Consider the following 11,434-nt stretch of genomic DNA (forward strand, 5'->3'; position numbering starts at 1 on the left):
GTTTCAGACGTATGTTCTTGGTAGACAACCACACTTTATCTCCTACCAGAAATATAGGTCCTACAGATTGTCGCTTATCAGCAAAATGTTTCTCTTTGCCCTGAGCCACCCCAATGTTCTTCTGGACCTCCTTCCACACCTCCCCCAACCATTGAACTGCCCCAGGACACCCCGAATCCACCTGGAAAATTTACCAAAATGGGGTTGAAAACCATAGTTACAGAAAAATGGAGAAGTGCCAGTGGACTGATTAACTAGATTATTAAATGCAAACTCAGCCACTGGCAAGAAGGAACACCAATCGCCCTGCTGAGACATAGCAAGACACCGCAAAATGTGTTCCAGTGACTGATTGGTCCTCTCCGTCTGACCGTTGGTTTCGGGATGGTAGGCCGAGGAGAAGGTCAAGCTAGTACCCAATCTTTTACAAAATGCCCTCCAAAATTTGGACACAAACTGTACCCCTCTATCAGAAACCAGATTCAGAGGCACACCATGCAACCACACAACGTGCTCATTCAATAAACAATTTAGATAGTGTTTCTGCGTTAGGTAGTCCTGCCAAAGGTACAAAATGCGCCTGTTTGCTGAATCTGTCAACCACTACCCAGACCACAGTTTTGCCACTGGAACATGGGCGGACATACCGCCGGTTCAACCGGTGCGTTGCATCGGGGCCCAGAGGCTCCAGGGGGCCCCTGAAGGGTGGCTAATTATGAGGGCAATCTGGCTGGTTTCGCTGGGCCTGAACCTCCGGGGGGGCCCTGGCCAGATTGCCATCATGTGTAGCAGCGGGCAGGGAGAGATCCCAACAGCTCCGCTGCCTGCAAGAGAAAACAGCAGGAGCAGAGCTGCAAGGATCCTTCCTGCCCAGCTCTTCCTGTGTCTCTCTGACCCGGGGTGCAGCGCCGCTGAATGATGTCATCATTCAGCGGCGCGGCCGCTGTGCTAGAGACACAGGAAGCAGCCGGAGGGCGGAGGCGGTGATGCTGCGGAGCGGACTTGTGAGGTACTGTGCTGCCTGTCACTGCTGCTGTGTGTGTGTGCGTGTGACTGTGTATGTGTGTGTATGTATGTAGTATGATGATGGGAGTGATGGGGAGAAGGCAATGATGCAGTATGTAGTATGTGTGTGGAGTGGATGTGTGTATGTATGTATGTATGTATGTATGTGTCGTGTGTATGTGTGTGTGTGTGTGTGGATCGATGTGTGTGTGTAGGTGGAGAAGGCCATGATGAGGTGATGGGGAGAAGGCCATGATGGGGTGATGGGGAGAAGGCCATGATGGGGAGAAGGCCATGATAGGGTGATGGGGAGAAGGCCATGATGGGGTGATGGGGAGAAGGCCATGATGGGGTGATTGGGAGCAGGCCATGATGGGGTGATTGGGAGAAGGCCATGATGGGGAGAAGGCCATGATGGGAGTGATGGGGAGAAGGCCATGATGGGGAGAAGGCCATGATGGGGTGATGGGGAGAAGGCCATGATGAAGGTGATGGGAAGAAGGCCGTGATGGGGAGAAGGCCGTGATGGGGAGAAGGCCATGCTGGAGGTGATGGAAAAAGGCTATGATGGAGGTGATGGGGAGAAGGCCATGATGGAGGTGATGGGGACAAGGCCATGATGGAGGTGATGGAAGAAGGCTATGATGGAGGTGATGGGGAGAAGGCCATGATGGAGGTGATGGGGATAAGGCCATGATGGAGGTGATGGGGAGAAGGCCATGATGAAGGTGATGGGAAGAAGGCCGTGATGGGGAGAAGGCCATGCTGGAGGTGATGGAAAAAGGCTATGATGGAGGTGATGGAAGAAGGCTATGATGGAGGTGATGGGGAGAAGGCCATGATGGAGGTGATGGGGAGAAGGCCATGATGGAGGTGATGGGGAGAAGGCTATGATGGAGGTGATGGGGAGAAAGGCCATGATTGAGGTGATGGGGAAAAGACCATGATGGAGGTGATGGTGAGAAGGCCATGATGGAGGTGATGGTGAGAAGGCCATGATGGAGGTGATGGGGAAATGGCCATGATGGAGGTGATGGGGAGAAGGCCATGATGGAGGTGATGGGGAGAAGGCTATGATGGAGGTGATGGGGAAAAAGGCCATGATTGAGGTGATGGGGAAAAGACCATGATGGAGGTGATGGTGAGAAGGCCATGATGGAGGTGATGGGGAAATGGCCATGATGGAGGTGATGGGGAAAAGGCCATGATGGAGGTGATGGAGAAAAGGCCATGATGGAGGTGATGGAGAAAAGGCCATGATGGAGGTGATGGGGAAAATACCATGATGGAGGTGATGGGGTGAAGACCGTGATGGAGGTGATGGGGAAAAGACCATGATGGAGGTGATGGGGAGAAGGCCATGATGGAGGTGATGGGGAGAAGGCCATGATGGAGGTGATGGGGAAAAGACCATGATGGAAGTGATGGGGTGAAGGCCATGATGGAGGTGATGGGGAGAAGGCAATGATGGAGGTGATGGAGAGGGCAATGATGGGGAGGGCAATGATGGGGATGGTGGGGGAAGAGAAAATGATGGAAGTGGTGGAAAGGGCAATGATGGGGTGGCGGAGAAGGCAATAATGGTGGTAGTGGAAAAGACAATGATGGGAGTGATGGGGAAGGAGGCAATGATGGGGGTGGTGGAAGAGAAGGCAATGATGGAGGTGGTGGAAAGGGCAATGATGTGGTAGCAGGGGAGAAAGCAATGATAGTGGTGGGGAAGAAGGCAATGATGGAGGTGGGAAAGAGGGCAATGATGGGGTGGGGGAGAGGACAATAATGGGATGCGAGGAGAGGAGGACAATGAGGGGTGTAGGGGATTTGGATCAGAGGAAGGGAGACTTATAATGGACTTAGAAACAGGGGGAGGTGGAGGAAGACATTATTATCGCTTATTATGTCTAACACAGTCCCTTAGTATATAGTGTACTCACTTATTATGTCTAAAACAGTCCCTTAGCATATAATATACGTACTTATTATGCATAACACAGTCCCTTAGCATATAGTGTACATACTTATTATGTATAACACAGTCCCTTAGCATATCGTGTACTCACTAATTCTGTATAACACCATCCTTAGTTACATAGTTTCCTCTTTTATTATGTATAACACCGTCCCTTATTATATACCATCCTCTCTAGTTGTATATGGTGCTGTCCCTTATTATATAGCTTCCTCTGCTGTGATGTACAGTGCTGTCTCTTACATAGTGTATTCTTGTTAATTTTGTTATTAACAGTGCCCTCTTTTATTACATAGTCCCCTCTCTTTTTAGATATAAAATGACTGCTGATGGAGGAGCCGGTGACCAGATGACCAGTCCATCATCTCCTCCATTAGAAAGGAAGCTTTCCTAGCCATCATTGCATTAGAATCATAGAATCATAGAATCGTAGGGTTGGAAGGGACCTCCTGGGCCATCTGGTCCAACCCCCTTCTCAAAGCAGGATTCGCTAAATCATCCCAGTCAGATGTCTGTCCAGCCTCTGTTTGAAGACTTCCATTGAAGGAGAACTCACCACTTCTCGTGGAAGCTTGTTCCACTCATTGATCACTCTAACTGTCAAAAAGTTTTTTCTAATATCTAATCTGTGCCTCCTCCCATTCAGTTTCATCCCATTGCTTCTAGTCTTTCCTTGTGCAAATGAGAATAAAGTTGATCCTTCTGCAATGTGACAGCCCTTTAGATATTTGTAGACAGCTATTAAGTCTCCTCTCATTATACAGCTAACAAGACAGGACGGTATGTAATAAAAAACTGGGCTCTATATAATCCAATATGTAGGGAACAGTGCTGTACATAGCAAGAGAGGGCACTGCATAATAAGGGACGGCAATATACATAACAAAGGAGACTGTGTAATATATACATGTATGTGCATGGCTCTATATATATATAGCTTTCTCGCCATAAAAGGAAGGGGGCCCAGACACATTTCTTGCACAGGGGCCCCAAGCTGTCAGTGTCTGCCCCTGAATTGGAAGGAGGGAGATCAGTGATAAAATCCATTGGCAAATGAGTCCAAGGTCTCTCCATAATTAGCAATGGCACCAATTCCCCGGTTATGGGAGCTTTTAGCATAGGCACGTATCACAAGCAGACACAAACACAGCGATGTCAGAAGATACGGAGGACCACCAAAACAGTCTAGCAATAGCTCTCTGGGTGGCCTAGATTCCAGGGTGCCCAATGAGAGCAGAATCGTGGAACTCCCGGAGCACCCTCAACCGATACTGAACAGGAACAAAGAGCTTGTTATCAGACAAGGGACTGAGCCTCACGAATTTCCCGCTCCAATTCGGAGGACACCCCCGCAACGACCACCCCATGCTGAAGAATGGAGGAAGGAGGTTCGGGAGGTGATATCGGATCCAAGCTACGAGTTTAGGCATCGGCCTTGGCATTCTTGGAACCAGGTCGAAAGATGATGGAAAAATGAAATCATGAATAAAAAAGCGACCACCTCACCTGTCTAGGAGTCAAAAGCTTGGCAGACTCAATTTGGGACAGGTTCTAGTGGTCCGTAATCACCGTGATCCGATGAACAGCTCCCTCAAAAAAGTGCCTCCATTCTTCAAAAGCCAATTTTATGGCTAATAGCTCCCGATTCCTGACATCGTAATTTCTCTCGGCAGGAGAACATTTCTTGGAGAAAACAGCACAAGGTCTTAAGTTAGTCAAAATACCGGGTTCCTGAGACATCACTGCCCCTATTCCCACCTCCCATGCATCCACCTCAACATTAAAAGGTTCAGATGGATCGGGCTGAACCAAAATAGGAACAGACATAAAACATTTTTTCAATGTAGAAAAGGCCACCACTGCTGAGGCTGACTAGTTTTTGAAATTAGCCCCCTTACGAGTGAGATCAGTGAGAAGCTTGACCACCTGACAAAAAACCCTTAATAAATTTGGAATTGCAATTGGCAAAACCCAAAAAACGCTGAAGACGTTTAAGGTCTCTGAGTTGCATCCAATCAACAATGGCCTGTACCTTTCCAGGGTCCATACGAAACCCCTTGGCAGACAGGATGAACCCCAGAAAGGATAGCTCTTGGCCAAAAAATGAGCACTTCTCAGGCTTGACGAACAGAGAGTTCTCCCATAACCTCTGGAGAACTGCACGCAGATGACCCATGTGAGATTCTTTGTCAGATGAAAATACAAGAACGTCATCTAAATATACCACCATAAAGCACCCAATGAAGTCAGAGAATACATTATTAATGAAATTCTGAAAAACCGCTGGCGCATTCATGAGAACAAAGGGCATGACCAAATTTTCAAATAAGCCCTCAGAGGTGAGAAATATGTTTTCCACTCATCTCCCTCCCGAATACAGCTAAGCTTATACGCTCCCCTGAGGTCCAACTTAGAAAATCACTTAGCCCCAGATAGTTGGTTGTACAGATCAAGAATAAGTGGAAGGGGGTAGGTATTTCTCACCGTAATTTTATTTAGTTCCCGAAAATCGAGGCAAGGGCGCAAACCACCATCATTGTTTTTAACAAAAAAGAATCCAGTCACCACAGGAGAGACAGAGGGACGGATGTGACCTTTACGTAGACTTTCTGAGATATACTCTTTCATAGCGATACACTCCAGGCTGGAAAGATTGTATAGACGGGCCTTGGGCAATTTATCAATCGGAATCAGATTAACAGTGCAATCATAGGGGCGATGTGGTGGCGACCTCTGCCTCCTTTTCAGAAAACACATCCTTAAAATCTTTACTGTACTTTATCTGTACTCTGGAATACCCTTCAGATTAACGGACGACACCAGTACAGCAGAAAGTCAGCCCTTAGAACAAATAGGACCCCATTTCACAATTTCCTGAGATCCCCAGTCAATAACAGGGTTGTATAAATAACCGAGGAAATCCCAACACCAATCCCGCTAGAAGATTATCCATAACATGAGATGCGTTCTAGATGCAAGGAACCCACCTTGAGGAGAAACTCCTCTGAGACACATTTAACAATATTCTTAACAAGCTGTATCTTGTCAATAGCAATTATATGAATTGGAGTTTCAAGCCTAACTGTCCCTATCTTACACTTGGCCGCCAAGTTTGAGTCAATGAAGTTCATGGATGACCCGCAGTCCACGAAAGCTGAAGTGGGTGTGTATCAATGCAAACAACAAAGTTCCACCTCCAACAAAATCTTATGAAATGTGAAAAAGGTACCTGAGAGTCTGGGTGACCTCCTCAGCAGTCACCCAGACTTAGACTTTTCCCTGCAGCTTGTTAGTCGGTGGGCAGGAGGGGCAGTCCTTTTTCCAATGTCCAGGATTTCCACAATAAAAACATAATTTTCCTTCCCGTCGTCGCCTCCTCTCCTTCTCCTTGAGGTTGGTGGCCCCCACCTCCATAGGTTCAGTATATGGCACCACATCAGATTGCCCGCAACCTCCGATCCATGCGAATGACCTGAGTCATAGCCTCCTCCAAGGAACTGGGTGGAGGATGGAGAGCCAGAGCGTCCTTAAGATATTCTGACAGTTCCCTCCTGAACTGTCATCTTAGAGCAGAGTCGTTCCAGGACACTTCGGTGGACCATCGTCTAAACTCTGAGCAATACCATTCAGCAGTGAGTTTACCCTGGGAGAGACCCTCTGAAAGCCTGATCCAGTCTGGTTCATCAAAAATCAGTCCTAAGGTCTCAAAGAACCTATCCACTGACACACATTCAGCGGCAGTAGCCGGCAAAGAGAAAGCCCACGACTGAGGACCCTCCCGGAGCAACAAAATAATTATCCCCACCCGTTGACTCTCATAACAAGAGGATCGGAGTCTAAGGGAGAAAAGCGGCTTTCAACTCTCCCTGAATGTACAGAACTTCTCCTTTTCTTCAAAGAAATGATCTGGGAGCCTGACCGTAGGTTCAGGAGAGTGTAACAAGACATCTATGGGGTCTGAGTGCTTACAGGCTGATTGGGAAATAGAACCCTGAAAAGAGTTAACATCTCAGAAAGTTCCCTCTGGAGTTGATTATGGGAAATGGCCAGGGCCTTATGTTCCACAGACAAGTCCTGCATCATTTGAGTCAGATTAGCCATCTGATCCGCCAAGGTATGAAGCAGATCCATAAAGATAGGAACAAAGAAGAAAAAACTGTCTGCGATCAGTTATAATGTCACGCTGCAGCTCTGCGGATAAATGCAAACTCCACAAGATGGCAGCAGAGTGGAGGGAAGACTGAAATACTGCTCAGTGCAGTCCAGCAGCACTGCAGCGAGGCTACCACCAGGTGACAGCAGAATAGTCAAACAAACTGGGTCGATACCAGAAAGTAGCCCAGTACCAAAGAAAAAAACAAACAGGGAGTCAGAGGAGCACCAAAAAGGTCAGTACCGGTCAGAAGCAGAAATACCAGAAGCAAGAGGCAGGACAGGTCAGAGTCAAAGCTGAGTCGGGTATCGGGGAGTCCAAACACGAAGGGAAACACATAGTCAGCAAAACACAGTAGGAAAAATCAGGGTATAACCAGTCAGCTACTCACACCGTAGGCAGAAAAAAAAACTGACACTGCCTGCAGGTTGCAGCTCATAGAAATAGCTGACCTGACACCAGAACGAGGCAGAGAAAAGTTAACCCCTGACATGATCAGACCACGGAAAACCCGGTCTGGATCATGACTCCTGTAAGTCAGGGTCCATTACACTCTGCCGGGGCTCCTTTACTTTTAACACCACACAATGACAGTCAGAGTCCAGGTTCATCTTCAACAAAACAATTTTACTCAGCTCGTCCAGTTTAGTCACAGAAACAGCACAAGATTCTTCACAGAATATCATTATACCGTTCCCTGTACTGTCCCTCACTCCTCTAGGAATATCCCGGTCCCGCAGCTTCTTCACTGGTCAGACTAACCCGCTTCAGGAGTTCCCCGTTCGCTTCCCTCCCCGAAGGTGAAGTCGAAGAATGGCTCATCTACTCCTTCCTAGGCCGTAGGCCTCGGACGTTTAGGGTTGTTCCCATGAAGTTAGCTGCTACCATTCTGATGCTGCCCAGATATTTCTCCACACTTTGTGACTGTCAGCTCTAAGGTCCTGGACTGCTGGGCTCCTCAGTTTAAACGTTCCCCCTAGACACGACTGTCCTGTACTTGCTCAGGTGCTCACACTCCTTCTCTACAGTTGTGGCCAAAAGTATTCACTCCCCTGCAATTTTGTCAGATAATACTCAGTTTCTTCCTGAAAATTTTTGCAAACACAAATTCTTTGCTATTATTATCTTCATTTAATTTGTCTTAAATGAAAAAACACAAAAAGAATTGTCCTAAAGCCAAATTGGATATAATTCCACACCAAAAATAAAAAAGAGGGTGGACAAAAGTATTGGCACTGTTCGAAAAATCATGTGATGCTTCTCTAATTTGTGTAATTAACAGCACCTGTAACTTACCTGTGGCACCTAACAGGTGTTGGCAATAACTAAATCACACTTGCAGCCAGTTGACATGGATTAAAGTTGACTCAACCTCTGTCCTGTGTCCTTGTGTGTACCACATTGAGCATGGAGAAAAGAAAGAAGACCAAAGAACTGTCTGAGGACTTGAGAAACCAAATTGTGAGGAAGCATGAGCAATCTCAAGGCTACAAGTCCATCTCCAAAGACCTGAATGTTCCTGTGTCTACCGTGCGCAGTGTCATCAAGAAGTTTAAAGCCCATGGCACTGTGGCTAACCTCCCTAGATGTGGACGGAAAAGAAAAATTGACAAGAGATTTCAACTCAAAATTGTGCGGATGTTGGATAAAGAACCTCGACTAACATCCAAACAAGTTCAAGCTGCCCTGCAGTCCGAGGGTACAACAGTGTCAACCCATACTATCCGTCGGCATCTGAATGAAAAGGGACTGTATGGTAGGAGACCCAGGAAGACCTCACTTCTTACCCCGAGACATAAAAAAGCCAGGCTGGAGTTTGCCAAAACTTACCTGAAAAAGCCTAAAACGTTTTGGAAGAATGTTCTCTGGTCAGATGAGACAAAAGCAGAGCTTTTTGGGCAAAGGCATCAACATAGAGTTTACAGGAGAAAAAAAGAGGCATTCAAAGAAAAAAACATGGTCCTTACAGTCAAACATGGCGGAGGTTCCCTGATGTTTTGGGGTTGCTTTGCTGCCTCTGGCACTGGACTGCTTGACCGTATGCATGGCATTATGAAGTCTGAAGACTACCAACAAATTTTGCAGCATAATGTAGGGCCCAGTATGAGAAAGCTGGGTCTCCCTCAGATTTCATGGGTCTTCCAGCAGGACAATGACCCAAAACACACTTCAAAAAGCACTAGAAAATGGTTTGCGAGAAAGCACTGGAGACTTCTAAGGTGGCCAGCAATGAGCCCAGACCTGAATCCCATAGAACACCTGTGGACAGATCTAAAAATGGCAGTTTGGAGAAGGCACCCTTCTAATATCAGGGACCTGGAGCAGTTTGCCAAAGAAGAATGGTCTAAAATTCCAGCAGAGCATTGTAATAAACTCATTGATGGTTACCGGAAGCGTTTGGTCGCAGTTATTTTGGCTAAATGTTGTGCAACCAAGTATTAGGCTGAGGGTGCCAATACTTTTGTCTGGCCAATTTTTGGAGTTTTGTGTGAAATGATCAATGTTTTGCTTTTTACTTCATTCTCTTTTGTGTTTTTTCATTTAAGACAAATTAAATGAAGATAATAATACCAAAGAATTTGTGATTGCAATCATTTTCAGGAAGAAACTGAGTATTATCTGACAAAATTGCAGGGGTGTCAATACTTTTGGCCACAACTGTATCTCACTAAATACAGGAAGCTCCCCTAACTACTCTTCCTTAGCCCCTCCTAACTAACCTAATCCTATTGGTCTAACTGTTCCCTATCCTATTCTACTGTGCTCCCCCTACTGGTCTAAGTCCTATACTATCCTTATATCTTTACAACACAGAAACATACAGTAGGTACAATAAAATAAACAATATATAGCTTTTATCAGGAACATATGCAAGGAGTGCAAGGCATTAAACTGGTCCCCGTACCCCTTACACAGGCATCAGCAAGTCACTGCCATGCTTAAATGTAGGTATCACCAAGCTACCGTCATCCTTCACTGTAGTTATCACCGAGCCACTGCCATGCTTCCTTGTAGGCATAACCAAGCCACCGCCATGCTTCTCTGTAGATATCACCTAGCAAATGGCATGTTTCAGTGTAAGCATCAATGAGCTACTGCCATACTTCTCTTTAGGTATCAATGAGCCACCACCATGCTTCAATATAGGCATAACCAAGCAACTGCTGTGCTTCACTGTAAACAGGGTTTTCTTTTCAGCATACGCTTCATTCTTCCTCCTGCAGACAAACCATTAATATATACATCTGAAAAAATTCAGTGTTATTTCACTGTTCCACAGAATACTGTTTCAAAGAGTTCTTCAACTTTTATGGCTTATTTTGATTCTGGGTCAGCTTAAATGTACATTTTGGAAAGGTTCATCGTTTAGTATAGCCTTCCTGTGCAAACTGAAACTTCAGTGCCAGCTGCAAGGCCATGAACTGCACCTGCGCAAGTGACATTCACATCACCGCTATTCCCGTGCATGCGTAGTAACAGCCACAACTGCGCGCTCTACCCGCTCTACCCACGCAAGCGCAGTAATGATGCAGATGTTACTGCGCCAGCGTGGGGAATAGCGCCGCACTCCTGATGCGATAGCATTGGGCCTATTTCTAGTTACTTTATAACAGCCAGTCTGCTCCGGACAGTTCTCATCATCATCTTCAGCATATAGGCATTGATGTGCTGTAACCAGGGATATCTGTAGTAGAGAAAAATAAGATTCAAATGATTTTATTGTATCTGCAATTTCTATAACTCATGTAATATTTAACCCCTTTACCCCCAAGGGTGGTTTGCATGTTAATGACCAGGCCAATTTTTACAATTCTGACCAGTGTCCCTTTATGAGGTAATAACTCTTCCATGGATCCTGGTGATTATGACACTGTTTTCTCATGACATATTGTACTTCATGATAGTGGTAAAATTTCTTTGATATGACTTACATTTATTTGTTAAAAAAATGGAAATTTGGCAAAAATTGTAGAAAATTTTGCAATTTTCCAACTTTGAATTTTCATGCCCTTAAATCAGACATATGTCACATAAAATACTTAATAAGTAACATTTCCCACATGTTTACTTTACATCAGCACAATTTTGGAACCACCCTTTTTTTTGTTAGGCAGTTATAACGGTTAAAAGTAAAAACAGCGATTTCTCCCTTTTACAACACCATTTTTTTTAGGGACTACATCACATTTGAGGTCACTTTGAGGGGTCTAAATGATAGAAAATACCCAAAAGTGACAGAATTCTAAAAACTGCACCCCTCAAGGTGCTCAAAACCACTTTCATGAAGTTTATTAACCCTTCAGGTG

Source organism: Dendrobates tinctorius, unplaced genomic scaffold (assembly GCF_039654945.1).
Source record: "Dendrobates tinctorius isolate UK_male_01 unplaced genomic scaffold, ASM3965494v1 ptg000086l, whole genome shotgun sequence".
Taxonomy (NCBI): domain Eukaryota; kingdom Metazoa; phylum Chordata; class Amphibia; order Anura; family Dendrobatidae; genus Dendrobates; species Dendrobates tinctorius.